Genomic DNA, 7,021 nt, shown 5'->3' on the forward strand with positions numbered 1-7,021 from the left:
AGATGAAATCTGGAATTGGAATATTGGACGTGTATCTGTGTAGCTGTAGCAGTGCATTGTGGTTAAGACACGTTAAATATATAAGGACACACTCTGGCTTTGTTTTAACAATGAACAGTAGGCATCCATAGCCCTTACCAGAGGTCTCTCCAGTGTGATTCAGTACGGCACTTCAGTCAAGAAAATTGTTGAGTGGGAACTCAACCTCAATCAGTGCAAATTGTTCAAAGATATAGTGCAGATATTTTTTATTTGTTGATCCAACAGTGTGCAACAAAGTAGACTTCGTGACTAGAAATGTCATGGGCAGGTGTGTTGGTAAAACAGAAAAGGGTTCTATTTAACTAAATGAACAAGAATGGCAAACAAACAGGATCAGGCATTAGAATGGGGAGGACTGAACGATAGGAAGGGCGCAGGCAACGGGAAGGTACGACATCAGTCAAGCATGTATATACTGAGCTAATGAGGAAGCTAACGAGAGGCAGCTGGGAGTGATTAACTCAAGGGCAGGAATGTGAGGTAAGACAATTGAGTATGGGTGGTTACACATGCTGCGGCGATGCAAGAAAGGTCAGGTGGACGTGGCAGGCAGGACACGACAAGATATTAACCCTGCATATTTGAATTTTTATTTGAATTAATAAGGTCCATCAGAAACTCTGCGTGTTGGTGGGACATTAAGTAGCTTAAGCCAAAATATTCCTAAAGGATTTTGCAGGCCTGTGAGGCTGCATTATCCATTTAATGCTTTCATCTGCAGCTGTAAAGGTTGGTAAGTGTATGATTACGCATATAACAGAGACATTTAAAACATGAATTTTTATTTCTGCCACTCAGACCACAGATATTAGATCTTTATATTACCTGTAAATCAAATGACTTGGAAATGCAGTGAATTTAAAAGCTCGGTGCGAATGGGTGAGTCCCTCTCTGAGGTGCTGTCCTGAATGCAAGACTCTTCGCACCCAGCCTCACTTAGAAGGAAAACCACAGAGAAGTTATTGGGAGATCAATGAAGCTGTAAATCCCCCAGCCTCATGATGGCTATTGATTTAGTATTTAGGTCTTGATATCTGCTCCGGGGCTGACCAGAGACTAATGCCGTCATCCCTGACATTTACAGAATGCCCGGGTTATAGAGGAGCTGTGAAGTTTGCCGTCTTCCTTCGGGATGCCTCTCCCAACGCATCAGCGGAAAACACTTCAGCAGCATTAGGTACTGAGAACTGTCCTCACATAATGTGTTAACTTTTGACCTCTTGGTGGGAGTGTATTCCAAGGCAATTGTGAGCGTGTGTTTCTCTCTGGCTTTCTCGGTGTGGTCCCATGCAATTCCACCGACGCAAAACCGAGCCCCATTCTGTCAAGCTCGCTCCATTTAATTGTCTCGCTTGGATGCGACAGAAGGAAGGCCGTTGAAGTTATTCCACAACACCCACATAATGGGCCATTTTCTTTCGCTCAGCAGCACTTCTGTTCAATTCTGGGGGAGTTTCATCCAACTGTCTCGAACTGCTCATGAGTTTTGCTTAAAATTACAGGGACAGGTTAAAAGCCAGATAACCAGCACATAATGATTCTCAACTAAAAATGTAACAGAACAATACTATGTAGTTACATGTGTAGCTTGTGCAGCTCTTGCTCCAGCACTGATTACAGGTGTAAGTGAGCGTTCTTTGGAAGCTTGGCACAGCCACACTTATGACAGCTGCGTGATTGTGAGCTGCCTCACTTGTATGTCACTTTGGACAAAAGTGTCTGTCAAATGCAAGGAAATGTAAATAAATGACCCCCCGCAACCCAGTAGGATAAGCGGTTTGGAAAATGGATGGATGGATGTCAATAAATGTAAAGTCTGTTCTAGTTCCTTTAAGTATGATTCAGGAATTCTATTTTAGATTTTTGAATGGGATGCTGAACTCCCTGTACTTCCCTCCTTCCCATTAATTTATTTCATTCCTGGGATTCAACTTGGATGCTGCGAGTCTGTCCCGGAGCTCCCCTATTAAATGAATCTTTGTTTCCCCAGAATCAGAAAAAAAAAATTCTTGTCTGTTTGCATGCAAATTTGTCTCGTTTAGATAGGGCATTAAACACAGTGACCATTAAAATATGACATTTTGTGGAAATAAGAAATGGCAGTAAGACTGACAACTGCTGAAACACAACAAATTAGCTCATTAAATTTTTTTAACTGTGTTTAGATATGCACTGGTCAGCTGTAACATTAAAATCAGTAACAGGTGAAGTGAATAACTGATTGTCTCATTACATCGGCACCTGTCAAGGGTTCCATTACATATTAGGCAAGGGAACAGTCAGTCGTTGAAGTTCATATAAAAGAAGCAGGAAAAACTGACAAGTGTGAGGATCTGAGTGACTTTGACAGGAGCCAAAATGTGATGGCTAGAGAACTGGATCAGAGCATCTCCAAAACAGCAGGTCTTGTGGGGAGTTCATGGTACGCAGAGGTCAGTGCCTACCAACAGTGATCTAAGGGAGGCCGAGCAGTGAACCAGTGATGGGGTCATGGGTGACCAAGGCTCATTGAAGCGTGTGAGGAGTGAATGCTAGTCTGCTTGGTCTAGTCCCACAGGAGAGCTACTGCGGCACATAATGCTGATAGAGTTAATGCTGGCTATGATAGGAAGGTGCCAGAATACACACTGGATCGCAGCCTGCTGCATATGGGACCTGTCAGATGCCCATGCTGACTCCTGCTATTCATGTGCATGTTAGTTTAACACATGCCATCTATCTATAATTGTTGTAGACTAAGTACACCCCATAATGGCAACAGTATATCCTGACGGTAGTGGCCTCTTTTTCGGTAGGATAATGTACCCTGCCATACTTAAGCACTTAAAAGATCTGCTGTCATCATCTTGGTACTTTGCCCTTTCATAATGCAGGGACCCCCTCAGATGATTGTGGGACCCTAAACCCAGTCGTTGATGCTGGATGTAGATTTAACAGCTTCCTGGTTATATTGTTGTCCTCAGCCCATCTGTGGTAGACAGGCCATGTGGATTGGGTGGCAGTCAAAGGCAGGACCCAAGGCGGACCGATTGTCTGCTACCAAATCTAACTTTAGAGACATGGAATGTAACGTATCTGGTGGGATAGGTGCCTATGCTGTTGAAGAAGGTAGAGAGATACCAACTCACTTCAACATGCACCTTGGGTTCTGGAACCAAACTCCAGAACAGGGGCTGGACTATATCCCACTCTGGAGCTGCCCTTGGTGAGAGGCGCCAGGCAGGTGTGGGTTTACTTACAGCCCCCTGGTTCAGTGTTAGTACGTTGGAGTTTGGATTTCTATGCTAACTGTAGTTTGTCCATAACACACACCATGTTCAAATATTATACTGCATGTTTTGGAAACTCAGGTGAAGAAAGGAACTGAGCTGGAACTCGCCTGGTTTATTAGGTAGATGGGGAAGATGTTGGATGAAGCTGGTAGACCCTGTCTTGGAGATTTTCAACTTGCAAGGCAAAACTTTGCTTTCATCCCAGGAGAGGCAGGGGACATTGAGCCTGAGTGGGTGATGATCCTCAACTCCATTGCTGAGGCGGCTGTGTGGAGCTGTTTCCATAAGGTTGTTGGTGCCTGTAAACCAGGTGGTGGACATCAGCGGTAAAGGAAGATCTTTAGCTGAAGATGGAGGCCTTCGGAGCTTGGCTAGGTGGAGGGACTATTGCATCTGACAGGTGTCGGCAGGCCAAATGGGATGTGGCTTTGGCAGTTGCTGAAGCAGAAAATGCAAGTGTGGGAGGAGTTTGCAGTTGATGTGGTCCTATTGGGTTCATCTGGCTGTGACTTGCAACATGCACTGGAGCAGTTTGCAGCTGATGTGACCAGGATGAGGATCAGTCTGAAGTCGTGGTTCTGGACCTGAAAGGAGTGGATTGTCTCTTTCTGGTGGGGGATGAGGTACTGCTTCAAGCAGAGAAATTAAAGTTTTGGGGTCTTGTTCACAAGTAAGGGAAAAGGGGAGCAGGAGGCAGTAACACGGATGTTCTGTCGTGGTAAAGAACAAACTGGGTCAGAAGGCAAAGCTATTGATTTACCAGTCAATCTAAGTTCCTACCTTCACTTATGGTTATCATCTTGGGGTAACGGCTGCAAAAATTAGATCACGGATGCAATTGCCAAAAATGAGTTTCCTATATGGAGTGTCTGGGCTCAGCCTTAGAGGTAGGGTGAGGAGCTTAGGCGATCGGGAGGAGCTCAAAATAGAGCCACTGCTCCTCTGCATCAGAAGGAGCCAGCTGAGGTGGTTCAGTCATCTTTGTCGGATGCCTCCTCGATGCCTCCCCAAGGAGGTGTTTTGGGCATGTGCAGCCAGGAGGATTACATCTCCTGGCTGGCTTAAAACGACCTTGGTATTCCCCCAGAGTAGCTGAAGGAGGTGGCTGGGGAGAGGAAGGTCTAGGCATCCCTGTTGCCCCCCACAATCCAGCCCCAGATTAGCCACGGACAATGCATGGATAGATGGATGCATGCATGCATGCATGCATGGGCCTATGAACAGCTATATTAACTGAATAACCAGGGGTTTCAAAGGATTATCATCCATATTCCTTCTGATTTTATAGCGTGAATTTTTTGCTCTTGTTCTTCAGAATAGTAAACATATTTTCTGCCATATCAATGTTTGATAATCACTGCACATTTTGACATCAAAGAGCAATTGTCTATTGTCATGGCAGCGGGCAGGGAGGAAGTGGGAGCAGGCAATGTTCCAAATTAAAGGGGTTTTATTAAAGGATTACATCCAAAACTGAAAAGGATCAGGACCGTGATAGGTCCAAAAGAGGGAGAGATGAGGAAAGCAGGGGATGCACACGCACAATAACAACATTAGTGACAGACCTGAGGAACACTGGGCTGGGAGGCACTTAAATACAGGACTAACAAGGGAGGAAACGAGAGGCAGCTGGGAGTGATTAACCCGGAGCAGCAACGACAGGTAAGACAAACATGTAACAGGCACCAAGGGAGGAAACTGGAGGATCAGGCAGACATGGTGGGCAGGACATGACACCCATGATACACATTTCAAGGTATCTTGGACATCTGAAGAACGCTAGACAAGCAGGGAATCATAGTACTCAGTAGGGAGGACAAACCTGTCGGCAATTTAGTTAAGGTTTTCAACACTAGCAATTGTTTGTCTTACTGCTGTAGGTCTCCAAAGGGCTTCCACCAAAACACTATTAAACAGATGCTCCAGAGCAGTTTGCTCCACCATTTTAACAACTTGCCTTTCAGATATTAGCGTTACAATGTTTTTTTTTTTCATAGCTATGCTTACACAGCTGGCCAGCCCATCTGTTGCAGTTAGCACTGTCAGACTATGCATTGATGAAATAGGTAGGTGGCTTTCAGTAAAGAATGAAGAGAAGCGAAACCTTTTTTTTCTAGATTTAGTGGCCCAGATCCTCCCTTTCCTCATTTTGGGTTTCACCACTTTTGCCATTTTGCATTTGCTGTAACCTAATCTGCACAGATACCTTTAGCTCACGCGCTGTTTCTATGGTGATATGATGACACTTTATGATGACACGTTTTCTCGATCAGTCAGAGTATATTCAGTGATCTTCAATGTTACAGTATTTTTAACATTTATTGTCCTCGGATCTACAGCCCCGTGAGAGCTGTACATTGCTGTGCTGTGATTTTAGTGGGCACAGAAATTTCAGTAAAGAACACTCTTTTGGTCGATTCAGTACTGTGAAATGTAATAGATTGAGGTCTGATAATGGGTTATCAGCTGAACAGTTACCATGGGAGACCCCTCATATCTCACTAACCTGTGTATAAACAGAGGCTGTGCAAGCACTTATCTTGTTGTCAGGGCTGGATCTAGATGAATGAGAAATATTTTCTCCTTCATAATAGTCTTTAAAAACATTTCAGGAGCAGGTCAGTCCCCAGACCCCTCTGGCTGTCTAGACCCTGAAAACTAGCCATTTCCTTCAGGCCCGTGGAATGCACATTTTGACTTAACTATGAGTATTTCACACTCATGAAACTGGAATTTTGAAGTGAGAAAATATAAGCCTTTTTTTCAGGATTATAGTAGGTCTATCATTTGTGAAATCCAGTGCTGACCCAACAGCCGACCTCCCAGTTTCTGTTCCAGTTCAGTGTGGGCTTCTCTCAGCAGTATGGGTAGTATTAATGACTGATTAAAATTGCATAGATGAGCTGGACCTTCAGCTTGAGGTTCAGGGAGCTGAACTGATGCTACAGTAACGTACTAACCCTTCAGAGCCTATGCATCAGTGGGCAGGGAGCTGCGATAAGTAACTTCTTACAGAAAAGTTACCAGTTGGTATTGAAATTTAAGTCCAGGAGTCTCATCATGGATGAATCTTAAACACTGCAATTATATAGCTAAAAATAGGAAACTAATCACTTGATACTAATATGGTACATAAAGAGAGAGAAATCCCTGTGATTTTTAAGAACATCCTTCAAGGAGGTTTCCCAGTGCCTGCATTATCACCTGTCTTGCCTTCAGATCCCTGCAAACCCGTATTGGATAAACGTTTGGAAGATGACTGAATGGATGCATGCTCTGTATATCTACCTGGAACGACTGCTTGGACCACATGGACATCTTTGTGGTTATGGAAGGTGAAAGCCTCGTGTCATGTGAAATAAAGCTGGAAACACCTCTCACAGGGCGGAGCATTGCCTTGCAAAGCATTCAGAGGACAGAGTGACATCCTGCCAGGAGAACACAAAGTCGGCCAGGTGACAGGCAGCTCCGCAGTCGCTGCTCCATCCTGAGCCCCTGTCAAGGCTGCTAGCTTTTGTCTCATGTCTAGACTCGGCTTATCTTAAACGCTTGTTCCACTCACCTTCACGAGTCTCTCAGGGAAAAAGCAGCATGAGGTGTAATCTAGATCCCAAAGTTAATGTCTATGGCTAAGACGACGTCTGTTCTGCAGGCTGGTGGGAATCCATTGCAAACACAGACATAAAGGGGCTCAGTCTATCTCCTAC

General features: G+C 44.6%; 1 long non-coding RNA gene across 1 annotated transcript; it reads left to right on the forward strand.

Moving 5' to 3' along the window:
- The first annotated feature begins 579 nt into the window (after positions 1–579).
- On the forward strand, positions 580–6,761 carry LOC125714730 (uncharacterized). The gene is made up of 3 exons (XR_007383825.1): positions 580–775; positions 1,127–1,219; positions 6,534–6,761. It is a non-coding gene; the product is annotated as an uncharacterized LOC125714730 (long non-coding RNA).
- Positions 6,762–7,021: the final 260 nt, after the last annotated feature.

Source organism: Brienomyrus brachyistius, chromosome 19 (genome assembly GCF_023856365.1).
Source record: "Brienomyrus brachyistius isolate T26 chromosome 19, BBRACH_0.4, whole genome shotgun sequence".
Classification (NCBI taxonomy): domain Eukaryota; kingdom Metazoa; phylum Chordata; class Actinopteri; order Osteoglossiformes; family Mormyridae; genus Brienomyrus; species Brienomyrus brachyistius.